The sequence below is a fragment of the Asterias rubens genome, chromosome 4, assembly GCF_902459465.1.
Source record: "Asterias rubens chromosome 4, eAstRub1.3, whole genome shotgun sequence".
Lineage (NCBI taxonomy): Eukaryota > Metazoa > Echinodermata > Asteroidea > Forcipulatida > Asteriidae > Asterias > Asterias rubens.
The window spans coordinates 21,239,142-21,254,917 of NC_047065.1; the positions used below are offsets into that span (position 1 = coordinate 21,239,142).

The following is a 15,776-nucleotide window of genomic DNA, read 5'->3' on the forward strand; positions in this document are numbered from 1 at the left end:
AGTATATTATTGACAAATTACTGTTTTCAAATTCCGCCTAAAACAATACGACATAAAGGTGCATTTGTTGCATTTTGCAGCAAATGACGTAATGTGCATATTACAAGTACAGTTTGGAACACTCTGAGACTCACAGCCCCAAATGTTTTGACGTAATGTTTTCAAATTCCGCCTTCTAAAAGTTAAATCAAAGACGACATAAAGTTGAGTTGAGGTTAAAACATGCATTTGTTGCATTTTGCATTCAATTGGCGTAAGTGCATATTTAAAGTACCGTTTGAAACACTTTGAGACTCACAGCCCCAAATGTTTTGACGCAACTCAGTCCAGTTCACTAGGTATGCGTGCCTACCAGTCGTAGTACATGTACAATAAAACAGTATGCAGACACAGTCAATATGTATTTTAATATGGGTCATCAAAACATAAAATTAAGCTGACTTTTCAATAGACAGGCTTTAAAAATTCATTCAGTCAGAGTGATTAAAACAAAAATTGGAGTATAAAAAACATAAAATTACTCAAAACAAGAGACATTGCACAAATTAGTACCAGCACATTTTAACGTGTTTCAAATACTAACACTTGAAGATGATGGGTCTATTATGTTTTTCTAAATCATTTCTAAAACATATTTCTAACAATTTGAGAATGTTACTAGCATTAAGTGAAGGTATATTAGGTATCACACAAAAAATCAGCCATCGGTTAGAACAAAAATTGCATCATCTTGGGGGAGGCCCTTGTAAAAGCGTGTTTCAGAGAAAAGATTGAGTCTTTCAAAAGAAATTCCTGCAGCAAAAACCTGGCCCATGCCAACTCTAATCAGCAACCACTAGGGCATCATGCATTGTAGCACAGAGAATTATGCTCAGTAACAGATTAATAAGCAGGGAACCAGGGTAAAACAAACTCAACAAATGACTAGTTGGTACAAAGTGCCAGTAACCTAATGCCACTTGCCAATAATGACTAAGCAACTCCGCATCATCCATCCCTGGCAATGACGATGAAAATGGGACTAGAAATGACATGTGACACTCGCACCCATCAATGTTCATCAGTATCACCACAGATGAGAACAAGTCTGTCCCATTTACCATCCCAACAGCAAAAACAAAAACCTTAAAATGTCTCCCACCAGAGCCCAATTTCATCAAGCTGCTTAAGCACAAAAAGTAGCTAAGCATAACAAAATTATGCTTACCAGAATAAGGTTACCAGCCAAAATACCAGTTCACATTTACAATTTGTCGTTGGTATCCTGCTCATTTCTGTGAAGTAAAAAATAGTTCAGCAATGTTTTCTGCTTATTACAGCTCTATGAAGTTGTGCCCTGGACTAAGGACAACCTCTCTCTCTCTCGCCCTCTTGGGCACACTGCTATAAATATATCCCATACTAACTAACCCCATCCATTAATTCTCATCACCAGTTTTTCTCAATTGGGTAATTCAGTGCCCTAGTGTAAACATTCACAAGCTAACAGTCCCTAGCTTTCTAATGACAGGGTCAAGATTCCATGGAATGTTGCAAACAGGCAAAAAAAAAAAAAAACAGTGATTGTTAACAGATGAGTGTAAAGATTTCTCCCAGCCCCCCCCCCCCCCCTCTTTTTAATTTTTTTTTTGTTAAAGAGTTGAGGAACATCATTTTGTAAGTTGACACTTTATCAGCTTCAGCCCAGCCTAATGTAACATCACTGACCATGACTTTCGCATACACAAATCACTGGGTAGATCTCTGACATGTGTTAACCTAATGGATTTCCAGTGGGGTTCTGAAGTGAGCCACAGACACACTGAGCTATAAAAACCTTGCCTATCTGATTATCCATTAACCCGGCCATGACCCTGGCCAACAAACGCTCATGTGTAGACAGACCAAGCTCACAGCTAAGTCTAGTTTACTCTCTTGTCTTTGTCAAGCGACACCCCGTTCAAATAGACAACTGAGACACCAACTATACATGTTTTGCTCAGAGTCAATTCAACCTTTTGTACAATATTTAATACAATTACAATACAAATTTGCTGGTATTCATTTGAACATGAAGTATTGTTTTTTTAAATCCTCAATATTGTTCAGTCTTTGTAATTGTGTATAGTTCACTCACACATATATACTGGTATCCGAAGTACATGTAGGCTACGCTCTACCAATGCAGTTAAGGATGGCTGACTTGGAAGCCACACACTATAAATATAGTCAGACTCAAAGGGGAATACCTCAATGGTCAACCACAGACAACCACTAGTGGACAGACTAGACCTTTAACAACATGCAGGCCACCAGCCAGATGACCCTACCTTAAGGTCACCAGCTCCCTGTGCACTTGGCTGCTCTGATTACCTCATCTTAAGGTCACACACTACCCAAGACTGTGTGCTGGTCAACCACTGTGAAATGTGTGGAATGTATGTCAAGGGGAGAGGTGGAGAATGACAAGTCATGAGGGGCCAGTCACAGCATGGCATGTACATGTAAAGCCTGACTGAACATCTAGTACATGACTAGTCAGAAGAGAGAAGGGGGGGGGAAGCATTAACCCATTGCACAAGCTATGCCACACGTCACACACTTCCCAGGCAAGAAGTTGTACACCTGCAAATTCAGTTTACCGTTTATAATTACTGCACATCTAACCTTGAATGTGGGTCTTGCCACTACACTGGAAGTCAACAGAAGTTAAACTGCTCTGGGCCTTAATTACATAAATTCAACCATGAAATTCAAATTTCCTCGACTCTCAACTACACACTTGGTCACACAACAAACATGTAGGTACACTCGTAGTGCACGATGTTCACATTCAATTCAGAGCAGACTTACCTGAGGAGACTTTGGTGTCCGGCATCCAGAGTAAATAAATTTACAGTCTTTTTAGGGTGACAGGCTACTTCCCTGTTACTACACACAGTCATTTTTCGGCGAGAAAGCAGAACACAAGAGATTTGGTGTATCCACATGATCATAAACATGTTCCACTGTGCTCACACACAACACAGATTCCTTCTATTCAGGCCGCAATTATTTAGCTGGCTTTATTACGGTTCACAGGACAATCTAGCTGGCTCGTTATTAACCTTGCCTGACCCTAGGAAAAAATATCATACACAGCCGGCTGTCAAATATTGCATTACAATAAACATCCTGTGTAATTAATGGTTGCAGGCTTTACACTTGCCCCATTAAAAGTCTCCCAAAAGAATGGCACTTGTGTAGGGATGGAAGGGTCGGTTAACGTATTTTGACATGTTCCTGCGACATCTTGTGGAGTGTTAATGGGTCATTTCATTGGCTGACTCATCAAGGGAAAGAAGAAGAGAGGACTGGAGAAAAAGAGTGCTTTGTGTGATGAGCCCCGCGGCAGATATCCAAACACTACCCTCACACGCTCAGCCTTTCAGATGCTGTTCAGTTTTTATTATTCAGATTTTAATTGGGGATGGCTGAGCTTTTGTTGGGCCTGGTTTCGTCAATTGGCAGGAAGTAGGCCATTTGTGCCACATATGTGTATGATAATCACGGGGAATTAAGCGCCAAGAGATGTGGGGGATATTTTGCTGACGTCGAGTACTTAGTGGTAGATTAGCGGCCCATTCTACATGTAAGTCCTCCGTGGATTCTCTCTCGGCTTGAGGAGCTTGTTTCTTCTCTTTTCTTCTTTTGCCTTGTTCGAAAGGGTAATCAATATTTTATAAAAGGGTAATATAATATTGTTTTCCGCAGACAAACAAAGCCTCTTCATTTGAACGAAGAAATCCATTTTTTTCTTCAAGACACCAGTAGGCCTATATAATCAAGGTGAAATGACTTAAACAAGTTCCCAATCAGAAGAAATGTCCGGAAAATGAAATTCCACTCATCATTGTTTGAAATATTAAAAAAATAAAAACATTATTCAAGAGTACGGTGTGAAAGTTACAACGGGAAAATCCAGAGAGAAATGAGTTCATAATTTGTTTTCAACATCGCGTTTCTTCCTGTGTCTTACATCACTTTCAAAAGTTCTACGCGGCCTGAAACTGCATATAATGAAGATGATCGCCATATTGATGACCCTCCTAATAATGAAATTCTTGATTTCTCAGAAGGAAACGCAAGAATTTAAGAAACACCACAAAGCCCATCACAATCCTTTAAAAACGTCCTATAAGATCCTGAATATTGTGCAACAAAATACTTTAAATAAATACATGTTATCATGGTTGGGGTGGGGGTTGGATGGGGGTTTGATGAAGCTGAACTTTTCACTTATAGAATACTGTTGTCATTGTAGTTGTTTAGGCCTACAGGTAGTGAGTGAAGTAGATATTAGTCTACATTATGATAAGACTTACTACATCTCATGAGAGAATGCAGACAATCGTGGGTGTTTTTTAATTCAATAATGAAGTGTCTACGCCTAACAATGATGTCTGTAAAATGTTGGAAACAGCCGAAAGAATAAGAACAAACTCAGATGGGGGTTTATCCAGTTTTTATATATATATATTGTTTAAATAAAAAAAAATTGTTTTTTTTTTTGGGGGGGGGTTAGTAATTATTTGTACTTGGCCTGAAGATACCAGATTAGCAGAAAAGATGATCTAATGTTGAAATGTCAACAAAACTAACAGAATTGAAAGGTGGGGGCATAAACCACGAAGCCAACTTGAATCCACTGTTTGTTTGTTTGATTGATTGATTGTTCGTTTGTTTGTCTTGTTTATCCAACTTAAGGTAGCAAGAAATAACTGACCCATGATTAGTTTCAGCAGTCTGAATAAATTTCCTTTTTTTCCCTTAAACACGTCACAAAACATGACTTGCGGATTCAAAATTGAAACATGTTGCTGATGTTTCCCCCAGGGCGCCCAGCATAACTCCCGTTGCCCCGGGGCAACTAGTGATCTCTCCCATTGCCTTCTAATCACTTGACCGCCAAGGGGAATTCGCTACCTCAACTTCAGGAACTGTCTGGGGTATCATATCTCAGACTTAGAGGTTACTACTGAAAGTCATCCCAAATAAAACAAACAGGACTTATTGAACAGATCACTACTCAAAAAACAACAGATTTGAATCTAAAATTCACAGCAACCAGCTTTGCCGGCGCTAGTGTCTAAAACTAAACATTTCTTTATCATCTTCAACCCTGTAGGTTACAGTGCGAGGCACTTTGGAGTTTTCCTTGGTTCAACTACCAATAAGATGCCTAATTACCAACGACTTTCTTAAAAAGTTTGTTTCCAATCTCTTCAAAACATGCTACGCCTTACAGACAAACCCACTCTTTATCTTCATGACGCCATTTTATGTCCAAAAAGAAGATTTTCAGTGATAAGGACTTTTTGACAAGTTAAGGAACCCAAAGGTAAGGAACCCAGATATTTTTGAAACAATATGGGCTGGGGACTACGGGAGTGCCTTGGGACAAGTGTGCCTTCCTGACCCCATCTCCTCTGGAGGGACCAGACTCACTTCAGACCCCATCTGCTTTTTCTTAATGGCAACTGTCAACAGCTTCATAATAATCCATCCAATGGGCCTGGCGGGGCTCGCACTAATTAAAACTGGCCCATAAATGGGCATCATCAGGAAACCTGGCATAGGTTAATGGTCCCGAAGGAGTAGCCCTAGATATGTGTGGCATTTCAACAACTACTGACATGTGTTGCACAAGCTTGAGCCGCTTCCCCCTACTGCTACAGTCTCGAAAGAAAAAGAAAAACGAAGGAGGAAAAAAAACTTAACCTTTTCTTTTAGTGTCTGTGTAAATATATTAACTCAAATCACCCACACAAAAATTCCGGTGTACTTTAATACTTCTGGTAAAACCAGATTTCTAAACTGTAAAAACAAGCCCCAAAACATCAATAGGAACTGCTTCACAATGGTTTCACACTAAGGCCGTGTCTGAAACGACGACTTCGGCTACAGCTACGGCTAAGATCGCCCGCGTCTGCCTATTCTTCAACACTGGTAGACGCGCTGATCTAGACGTAGCTGTAGCCGAAGTCGTCGTTTCGGACACAGCCTAAGTGACTTCACAATAGGCCTATATGATTAACTTTGTAAGTAAAGTTTTCATTTTTCTGTTTGTTAATAAAACAAGCCACGGCAAAAAAACAACAACTTTTATATAACCTTTGACCTTTTAAATTGTTCTTATGATCTATTCTGAATCAACTTACACCATAAGTTTACTTCTTATTCAGTAAAAATATTCTTTTGCGATTCTTTTAAAATTCCAACTTGTTTTTAAAATCATCCCTGGTTCAAAACTGTTATAATTGACCTTTGACATATTAATTTGTTCTTAAAAGATCTCTAATCTGCCTGTTTCTTCTAACCCCCCAAAATGAAGCTTTGTTGAGCGCTCAAGATCCAATGACAAACAATAGAGGAGATAGGTGCTTTATGAACACAAGGGGGGGGGCTTGATCATGATCAGTGGTTCTATGTATACTACACGAATTCAGCAGATTCATTGCAGACTTTTGCAAGAAATTAGAACAAATCTCGGGTCAGGACAGATCACAAATCCTCCGCAGGGTGATGAACCCAGCCGGGCATGGTAAAAGATACTGGATTTGACTAAGCTTGAGACATGAATCACACTACCTCCCCAAATAAAGAAAAGGAGAACAAAACTTAAAGGGAGACTTGTACTGTGGTGGTTCAAATTCTAATGTACTGGTCTAAATGGAAAGCAAAATGTGTTGTAAGATGTGAAGATTTGAGCCAGCTTAGAGTGATGGCCAGAGGGGTGTCTGGGTGCTTCTGTCAGCCACCCTGTTTGAATCTGGGCACCCTTCTTGATCTGTCATTTAGGGCCTTAACTGGAAGAGAAGAAATTTGCCTTCCTCAAAGAGCGACAACCAGGGCCCAATTTTGATGGCTCTGCTTACCGTAAGCAAGGAATCGGCGCTTACGGAAGCAGGGATTCTTTGCTTACGGCAAGCGTATTTCACGGGTTAGCGGCAAATTTTGGCTTCTGCGCATGCGTACTCCACGTTACTAGGCATTCTACGCTTACTAGGCTAGCGCAGAAATTCGGCGCTTGCACGTAAGCAGGGAATCGTGATCGTAAGGGCAGAATTCTGCGGTAAGCAGAGCCATGAAATTGGGCCCTGTTGTGTTTTAAGTTTTTACAAACCATGAATTGTTTCTGTAAAAAATGGCAATTAACTGCAGCAGAGTGTTCCTCCACTCCTTTTGTGAAGTTTTTGATGGAAACGTTCATTCCTCAAAAAGTTGTGATATTTTACCACAATCAAGAAAACTAACTAGACCAAAAGAAATGAAATTGCCATAAAAGCTGCCCCTACTGCCAGGGGTACAGAAAATACAAATGTAATGCTTAGATTTCATATTGTGATTTAACTTCTCAACAGCAAAACTGCAGTTCATCAAAAAAAAAAAAAAAAAAAAAAAACAGACAATCCAAAGTAGATAACTTTACAAGTATTTGCTTTGAAATCTTTGTATTTGATTGTATCATTTAAGAAGGGCCAACTTCTTGGGAATTTTTTATATGGTTGTACCCATGGCGAACAAACTTCTTAACTGTCAAGACAACCACCAGGAAATACATTTGACGAAACAGAAAATGCCCAAAAGTAAAAAAACAAATTATCTTCAGCATTGATTTTAAATTAGTTGGGCGTCACATGAAGAAAGTTGATTGACGTACGACTTGTTGCATTTTGTACTACAGGCAAAATCCTTTCCTGTATTTAAAGAAAGACGGGAAAAGAAAAAAAACATAAAAAAACAATCCTCCACAACCCAAGTCCAGGCAGCATTCCATTACTTGGTAGACCGCTTTGATAATAATGTGGTTTTCTCCAACCTGACCTTGTGAAGGCTTAGAGGCATGGTGTTAATACAGGCAGTGGTATGCAAATGACAGTCTTCTTTAGTACAAGAAGGGAGGGAGGGAGCGCAGAGTGAGAAAAAAAAGGGAGGTAAAAAAAAAAGAAGGTTGGTTGAACTTTTCTTCATCAGAGGCAGGTTATTGCCCTGGTTGTTCCAGGCAAGCAGAGCGCCAGGGGACTCTAGAGATATTATCCCATATGCTGCTGATGTGAGTGACACCTCCCCAATCCAATTTAGGCGAAATCAAAACAAAGAGGGATAGGTTATTTTATGCGCACTGGCCAGATTGCATGCCCGATTGTTGAGGCACGAGGGCAAGAAATATGTAAAGGAGTCTCCGATTACAATCCCACCTTGACTGTCAGAGATTGCGGAGGGAGACTGCAACAACCCCCAGTAATGATGAATTAGAGCTGGATGAAACAAATAAATCAAAGCTGGTACAGGTATGCCCGTTAGTGACTATAGTGAAGACGGGAATACCCCGTAAGCTAGCGATGCAAGTATTGGGTTCCTATCCGCTAGCCGTCCCGGCCACTTGAGAGATGTATTCTATCTTTTTTTCCAGAACAGATTTTGGCGAAGACAAAAAATATGAAAAAAAGGATGGGCATGGTGATTACGGCAAATGGAATGAACACAACAAAAGAAATTACGAGAGCCAGAGGCAGAGAGACCGGCCTAAGCTCGGTGAGGCAGGACAGGAAGAGGCTCTGGAGTAAGTTTCAAGTGACATCACAAGTAGGCTAAAAAGTCAGGTTGTTCTTTCCGGGAGGGAAACTCGTTACAGGCAAATTACTTGACTTTTAACAAAGTGGTTTTCTTTTTTTTCTGTTCTTCCCTTTTTCTTTTTTTTTTCCCCCGAAGAGGAAGACTGCTGTCAGAAGGTGACGGATGTTTCAGTGTCGTTTTTTTTTTTTTTTTTTAATGAATCATTGCGGACTCATCCAAAGATTCACAAGAGTTTGATAAGAAGACATGTCATTGATAACAATGACCCATTTTCATTTCAAAATCATCCCCATATGGAAATTCAAAAGTGCTACACGTAACCATGTTCAGTACAGCTACATGTCGATGACAGCATTGGCAGAAAAAGGAAGGCAAAAACCCAAACAAACATGACATGAGAATAAACCTGTTACTTTAGTAGGATTGATGATGATACTATAATCACATGTACAGAGCAGTTCGACAGACAACTGTGCCACAAATATTGTGTGCAATATGGTTTATAGATTGCACACCAGACAACCATCAAAATATCTGATCTGTTAATAAAGCAACCCAGTTTGCTCCACAGGAAAAGCGTTAAGGACTGAAAAGAATGTGATGTTTGGCGCTGTTCCCTAAACATGAGGGCTCTGTCACAATGTTGTAACCCACCCCCACCTTGCCTTGACAAACTCTCTCTCTACAGATGACCATTAGTCAGTCTCAGCCCCATTGACTATGCACTGCCGTCCCATGGCCATTGCATTCAACAGCCAAGGCTGCAGCGTGGTGGCGTGCTTCCAGGGTAGTGGGGTTTACCCCAGTCATGCCTCACTAGCCGATTGATTCACGAACGACAAAGGCTTGGCTGCTTTTCCTGATAAACCAATTCATACACACGAGTGTGGGAACATCCTATCAAAAGGGCAAGCATGGAGTATTTGAACACCGCACTGTGGTCTGAATGCCAACGAATTAAATAAACCAGTACCTACCTGACATTGACCTTTGAACTCTGACATGTGTCCGTGCTGCTGCCGAGTGACCATCCAGTGACCATCTGCTATTGACTGTGGGAACTCAAGTAGTGACTATTGTTTGTAGGACCAACAGGTTTTATCATCCCAACAGGTTACCATTGAGGGTAAAACAACTCCTTCCCCCTGGCATGTCAGAGTGCAGTACACACACAGAGACCGTCACCAGCTCAAATGGACCAAGCCACTGTAATTTCAACTGGAGAGCCTCCACTTTCTCTCCCTCTCTCTCAACTCATACAAAGCACTGACTGGAGACCCCAGTAAATGAATGCATACACAAGCCTCGGTACAAGAAATTAATGTTGGCAGGCGGCTGATCAGGCTTGCTAATGTCATAGGGTCATTAAACCCCATGTGGACACGAATGACTAATAGTTTCTCCCCAGCACTGATCAACTTCCACTCATCTACACAATCAACTACGCAAGGCATTAGGGGAAGGAAAAAAAGGCACAGCCTGGCTGGCCGGGCCCGCCTGAGTACCAACTTGTACTGTTTTATACTAGGCTGGGTATCGAGTTCTAATCTCAGGTATATCATGTGATTGCAATGGGTACACTTAGCAGCGCTGGAATTCAGAGGCCGTGTAAAGACAGCGACGTTGGCCCAGTAATGAGCGAGATAGAGAAGGGCGGGAGTCAAGAAGGAAAGGAAAGAACACGATAAGAAAAAAAAAGCAAACCACAGAGAAAAAAAAGAAGAAAAAAAAGGTGACTAACAACTTGCGTTCAGTGATGCGCAGATATGGAAATATGCATTTGCATAATTGTTTCCATTAAGCGCTGGGACTCAAGTGCCCCAATGCCTGACATGTTGCTAATCAGAGAGATGAATCTACTAAAAAGGCAAGAGGCAAGTAAAAGAGAAAAGCAGATTATGACTACCTCTGAATGCACTGGAATAAACTCACCGGACCTGTAAATGGGCATCGTCTATCCTCGTTAAGATCGTGAGCCCCAGAGAGTCTCTTGACGACGCGGCCCGGTCAAGAAAGACGCGGTCGAAACCTGCGTAATGTGTTGCTACCTCATCAACTCCCTACTCGAGATTGCATATTTTCTCCAAATGACATTAAAATCTTTCATTATTGCTTCCATATGTCTTCTCCCATTGACAAGGCCTGGCTGATAAATATTCACTAGCCCTCTTGCTTGCTTAGCTGAAATGTCTTTTAAAAAGTGTTTATACTTCTGTCGCCAATTTAGTATGGCATAAATTTGTCAGGGCCTGACAGCCACATAAGATCTCTTTCAAAAAAAGCTCGAAATCATTTTTTGAGAATTTACAAGGTAACAGCTGGTCTCTCTTTGCGTTAACCCAGATTATAATTTGATTATTGGTACACAGTTTGAAAATGATAATTCTGTACAGAGGTTTTACTTCAGGGTTGCCTCAAAAACCCTGAGTCTTGTAATTAACTAAGGTTAAGGAAGGGCAAACAAAATAGTCTTCAAGAATTGTTTTTGACAATGTTGTTTTGTATCAAAACCAATTATACAGAATTTCTTCAAAAATATGTTTTCCTTCCATAAAGTCATTTCATAATATGACAGATTTGTTTTACCTTAATAAAAAACAAATTGTTAAAGGGGAAAAAAAGGTGTAAAAAGGAGCAAATTAGGTATTGCAAACTGCTTACTATGGTGTAGATGGTGGGGGAAAAGTTAATGGGCTTACGGTTCAACCCTAGCAGAGTCTTCTCAAAGGCTAACTTGAAAGAGGCTCTGCTTATGTCAAAAGGCTGTTAACTTTTTAATTCGCACAACAACAAAAAGATTATATAACCAAACACTCAACATTTATCTCTTTCATCAAATAATTAATATAAACCAATTTTGGGGTGAACAAAAAGTCACTGGTTTATTTGGTTTACAATTTTGTTATAGAGGAGAAAAAGAGAGAAAGAGGATGTGAAGGAAAAAAAACGAAGAAAAAAACAACAACAACAACCCCAAAGACAAGCTGACACTCAAGTTCAAATCAACACGGCAAGGATGGCTTTGTTGCCAGATGTCTCAATAATTTTCTTGACACCGAGCATTGACTCTGCAGGAAACCCAACCTTTCAGCTGCTACTATTTTCAAAGAGAAGAACCCAAACCAAGAAAAGAAACCCACATGCCTAAACCGTGATCGATACTCGCATTGTCCTAAAGACACCCCAACAGCCAGTCGGTTATATGTGTGTGTGTATATTCCGATCAAGCACCCCCCCTAGACATGCCCTTAATCTAATTGTGCCAACTCACAGGCAACAACAGGAAAAGGACTGCAAACTGTCACCCCGAATCTAGGTTAGCACAGGTCATGGGGTCCCCCATCTAGACATCCAGCCACTGTGATATAGAAGAGGAGAAGGGGGGACACACAAAAAATGATAGGGGGGAAAATTGCAAATTAGAGGGAGTGGAAATTAGTGTTACAGTCTGTACAAATTACCCCAGGCGGGTAGCATAGAGCAATCCTGTCCCTTTTCCTCTTCGTATTAACCACTTGCCAACATATTGGTTTCTTCTCTACTTTTTCTTCCTCCTCATCTGTTCCTGACAAGCCAAAACATCCAAACTGATTACATCAAATACTGCGCGGACCGATCCCTCACAACTTTATGACATCAATCTTAAAGGAAGGACTTGACATGTTATAGACGTTACTGCATTTTAAGATCATCAAATTAACTGGACGATAGCTACCCTGTTTTGACGAAGAGACAGTTCACGGATCCTGCAGCAGTGTATCCATGTACCAAACACCCGGATTGAAAACTTATTCCATGTGGCAATTGTGCCACATACTTTAAGAGAATCACAAACAAATAGGCATACAAACAAACAGGTTTACACAACTACTCAATGACATAGAAGATTCAGTGAACAATTTATGTTAATCCCTAAACACTTATTATTAATCATTTTATATATTCAGGGTTAGGTTTATTCGACTGTGTATGCAGTCGAATCAAGAATATTGATCTGTTGAGTTCAATTCAATTGAGTTCAATATTTCATCTAAATGATTAGGTAGAATCATCCATCCTTTAGTGACCCTTTCCTCAAAAATGTTTTTTAAGAAGGGTAGGATTAAATTTATATGTTCAAACTAACCATAAACTCAAAATGGGCACACTATTATTATTAAGCTCCAAAGAACATTATCATACTTCCATCATCTTGGTCATGTTCCTTGTATCGAGTAATAGTAATTAAATTCGAACATGCAACTATCCAAACAGAACCAGACTATTTCTCCTTCAAGCCTCGGTTTGGTAACATTGATTTGAATGGAAGAAAATCAAGATGGCCGCACCATGATAAAGGTCCATTACTTGCGGTGGAAATTCCCCCATTTGTTATCCAAACCAAAAATGTCAAGTGAAATTCTTGATGAATGCAGACCTTCCTCTGGAAGGAGAAGACATTCAACTGCGGACGGACACGCTCTACTGGTGTAGAGCAGGGGTCTATGATCCCGCACCAGAGAGTAAACTCGCTACTGTTCCATTATACAGTCGCATACTTCCACACAGGCGTCAACATTATTGAACAGCACATTAGCCAGCGCAATGACATGAAGCCATTTAACTGATTTGCAGGTGCCAAACCTGGGCCCTCGCTACACCCACTGGTAAGTCATTAACGGGTCGCCCCATTAACCTACTTGATTACATTGACCCACTTTCCTTGTTTCTTTGTTTGCCCTTCTCTCACAGTGATCAAGCCCCTCACTCTTCGGACCCCAACGCTTGTTGGCTCAGTGTGTCACATGACTACAGCGAGAGAAGAAAAAGAAAAAAAAGCATGGAGAAAAAAGAAAAAAAAACTGTCCTCAAACACACACACATGCGTACACACTCAAGATACGCAAGTGTAATTATCTAAATTAAAAAAGTGAGTGAGAAGGGTCCATGGAATATTTACCCAGGGCCTAATTGTAATGAGTATATGCCTGGGATAACTAAATAATTAATGGATTAATTCAAACTCGCTGACGCCTCTATCAGAGCGTATAGAGCTGAATATGTTTCCTGGATAATTAAGAAAAAATACTTGACAAATGATAAATCATGGTCGCCTCTGCTAACGATAAACTTATGGATAAAGAAAACATTAAGACTGGAGAAGGAGAGTGAAGCATTTACACTTGTTTTCACCTACAGAAATCCATTAAAGAGATGATCAACTTTCTTTAACAAAATACTCAGCACACTTTCAATCCATAAAATTTAACAGATATGAAAAATTTGTATACTTTTTAACTAATTCTATGCCAGTTGAAAAAAAAGCTTTTTCTCTGCCACAAAATTGAGTTATATCGTCTGTTTTTTGTTGAAATAAATGGCAAACAGATCTTCAAACGTAAACAACAACATTTAAAAAATTTTTGTTCCGGATACATCATTTGCATAAATGGTGTCATCCTCCAACCCAAGTGGTGATTTCCAAAAGCTACTCCACGTCAGTTACTGATCATTGTTCTTGTAAACTACACACTCGATTGTTAACACTCAGCGCCAACAAATTAAAAACAAAGCAACGATGACACAAAGATCCAACTTACAATCCAACGAATTAACGTCCCCCAATTCTGACTAATGATGAGTTTGTTAGACACACAATCCCCAGTCTTAAGTCAGGGCGATTATAAAGCAAATAATGCAAAGCAAAAGTTCCTTGCAAGGTTGATGAATAATAACCAGACAGCATGAAAAGGTTGAATCATAGCTGAAAACAAAAAAACTTTCCGTAAGTTCTGTTTGGATAATTCACTGAAGCAGTTTGTCTTAATCATCTGAAGATCGTCAATACAATCACGCAGTTCATTGTTTCTTTGGCATTTATTCAAATTTGTGGGGACATAAATTCTTTTAGCAGTGCTGTTGTTGACTTTTGATCTTTGTGTATGAACAAAGGATTCGAGCACAGTACAGACAGCTCAAAATCAAACAGAAAAAAAATCCATGATCAACATGGCACAGAAATACAGGTTTCTAGCACTTTTGCTACATCTGTTAAGTTTACAGCCCTTTTTAAAAAATACCTATTTATCTCACGAAATATAACTAGTCAACAACTGTTAGTGTGCCATGCATGCTTGTATATATTTCACCATCTTTCATTACCAACAACTGGTACAGATTAGTAATGGTTTAAGTAAGTTAACATAAACTACCCAAGTATGACCCGAAATGTCATGGTTGACCTCAGTTAATCTCCCCACTTTGTCTTTATTTATTTGAAGCCAGCATCCTTTGTGGGAAAATTTCCCCAAGAGAGAGCCGTGCGGGCTTAAAGGGACGGTAACACCATCGGACTGGATCAAAATGAAAAATCCCCTGTTCGGAGGTTGTTCTCAATTTGTACACGGCGGTGAGCCTTTCTTGATGTCAAATTGGTACAAATGCATGAGTCATTTTCATTTGTTTTCTAATATTTATATTACGGCCATCATTACTGAGGGTAACTGATACAGCCACTGCTGATTTAATATGAAAACTCTTCTGAAAGATAATAAATCGGGACAGCTAAAAAGGCACAAAAAACAACAGTGTATGAACACTGACAACTCATTAATTGAAGATAGACAATAGCAAACATGAATTGAAAAATGAAAATGAAAAAAGAAAAAAAGAAAGAAAAACAATCTAAATAAAGTGGAAAAAGGGCAGTGAGTGTGTGTTCAAAGTAAAAGTTTATGTGGGGGGGGGGCAGAAAGACTGTTTTTATTTAGTTTCTCAACATGTGAGCTTAAATTGTTGATAAAGTTTCACAGATTGATGAAATTTCATTGCAAGATGTGCGCTCTGATAAATCAACATTACCACCCCTTTAAAAGGAGGGGACTAACCTAACTTAAGGAGGCACGAAGCGGGGCTGCTCATTGTTTAGGGTGACACTCTCCATGGGCCAATTTTTTTCCCAATTTCTGGGTGGTCTACATCAAGTGCAATAAACTCATTAAAACTGGGGTTTTTTTTTTGTGTTCCTTTTCTCTTGAAATCCTTTGGCCTACCTTTCATTTTCTCTCCCTAACATCAATCTATCCTCACTTCACTTAATTACAGCAGGCCAGAATCTGGAACAATTTCGGTAAACATATTATCAGGACGCATCGTTGACGCTGTCCATAAATGAAGAAGATGAATAGGCAATAAAAAAG

General features: G+C 39.7%; 1 protein-coding gene across 4 annotated transcripts in view; it reads right to left on the reverse strand.

Moving 5' to 3' along the window:
* LOC117289211 (zinc finger homeobox protein 3-like) overlaps positions 1-15,776 on the reverse strand; it is a 76,742-nt gene that overhangs the window by 40,528 nt on the left and 20,438 nt on the right. The window contains exon 1 of one of the 4 annotated variants that reach the window (XM_033770226.1): positions 9,576-11,446. The exons of 2 other annotated variants lie outside the window; for them this stretch is intronic. The gene's annotated coding sequence lies outside the window, so the exon portion shown is untranslated. Of the gene's footprint in view, positions 1-2,832; positions 2,882-9,575; positions 11,447-15,776 lie in introns of those variants that run through there. One more of the 4 variants, XM_033770227.1, reaches the window with a different exon arrangement.